At 39.8% G+C, this 1,954-nt stretch overlaps 1 pseudogene; it reads right to left on the reverse strand.

Moving 5' to 3' along the window:
• Window positions 1–1,739, reverse strand: LOC136498615 (uncharacterized; annotated as a pseudogene).
• Window positions 1,740–1,954: the final 215 nt, after the last annotated feature.

Raw genomic sequence — 1,954 nt, forward strand, 5'->3', positions numbered from 1 at the left:
CTAAGATGCTGGAGGCTGTGAGGCACCAATGCGTGCAATTAATGCAGCCATTTGATGATCAAGTTGTTCCCTCACTAGGCGAGCAACTTCTCCACTCTGTGTTTGATGCAAAGAACTCATCTCATCACGTTGGGATTGCTGCTCTTCTTGCAGTTGTGCATTTGTTTCGACCACCATGGAAACTTGGCCTTCCAAAGCTTGTGCTCGTTGCTCAGTAGCCTCAGCACATTGCTCAGCAGCATCTGCACGTGCTCGAGCTGCAGCTTCACGCTGTTCTGAAGCCTCAATTTGCACCTGCAATCTGATTCTTTCCTCAGCCACTCGGTTTACAGCACGAATGCCAACACCACGTGAATGGTTTGGCTTTCGACCAAGAACTAGTGCGAAGTGCTCCACTATTGGCACGGGCGCAGAAGAAATCTTTTCTTGATGTATCCCAGCAGCTTCATGTAGTTTGGTCTGCAAAGCATGAAAACAAACTAATTAAGAACCCATATACTACACAGCAGACAAAAACGTTCATGTAAGTAAATTAGACATTATTGTCTACAACATCCTCTAGAATAGTCTGAAGCACCGGATCAAATCTCGGTATGATGAAAACTATGCAAGATGATAAGGGTATGATTGGTTTGTTGCATATATGCTAGCTAGGCTCACGGGATTCAAGTTAGATGATTAGTTGGTTGTATGGCTCCACAGGCCTAGTTCTGTTCATGCAAAAACTCTCTTAGCCTAGCTCTCGAGATACAGGGATTTTAGGTGTTTCTTCAGAGCCTGGCTCGCCAGATGCGAACAGTTACTAGGTAAGGACATTATTAGCATATTTTAAGTGATATTAATGTACTTCAAACAATATTAAGCATGAGTAAGATAAATTAAGAGCAATAAAAAATGGTTGCATATAACAAATACTACCGTGATTGTGTTTACTTGCCTAATTTCTCGTGCAAGCAAACAAACATCATCTCAGCTCGACCCTCTACTGGATGCAAGCAACGAAACATGGTAGTGTTGTATTTACCCAAGCTATCCCCCGAGGGGCCTGCTCCCGGATACGAACACAACCAATCACACTCTAAGCGGCCAAAGAACACTAGCGTAGGATAGTGTAACATCCAAATGTTCTCAAAGTTGATACTGTTCAAAAAAATCTACAAACATGTTATCTAATAATTGAAAATTGCAGACAAATTAAATAATATATGAAATTTACAAACAGCTTAATAAAATGATATTGTTCATGATTAGAGATACTACAAACTTTTCGTAGTGCCTAGACTTTTCAACTCATTAAATGAACAATACAGAGACTACATTGCAGAGATAATAACCATGAAAGAGTCATACATAATTCTACTACCATACTTTTTCATACAAAAAACACACCACTTCCACCTAATCCTAGTTCAAAAGGTAGGATACAGATTGACAAATGTGAAACCCAAAGATGCCATCAAGAAGGGAAGTAATATGGTCATACCATTATTTCTTCACCTGTTGGAATGGACCATGTCCCATCAGCCTTTGATATGTAGCCTTCCAAACTTGCATAGCAGTAGGCCATTCACCAGTTTCTGGGTGTCGCTGCATTAGAATAACAAAAGCATATATTCACTAATACAGAACGATGTGTAATAGAAAAAAATTTGCCTAGTAACTATTTTCCTCACCAGATCGTAAGCGATTTGAGCAATTGATCTAGTTCCTACTTTGGACCCCATCTCTTGCTTCCCTCTGTTGATAGAGTTTTGGTTGCTCCTTTTCTGGTTTACAAATTGCATAAATGTATCATTAACAATTATGCAGCACTGTAATTTAGGACATGAGTTGTATGTACCTGAAAATCATCATCCGTCCACAAATTCCTTATCAACCATTGCAATGACCAAGGTTCAAGTATGCAATGACCAAGGTTCAAGTGCCCAATCAATGCCAATTAAACATCACTAAG

Source organism: Miscanthus floridulus, chromosome 1 (genome assembly GCF_019320115.1).
Source record: "Miscanthus floridulus cultivar M001 chromosome 1, ASM1932011v1, whole genome shotgun sequence".
NCBI classification, from domain to species: Eukaryota; Viridiplantae; Streptophyta; class Magnoliopsida; order Poales; family Poaceae; genus Miscanthus; species Miscanthus floridulus.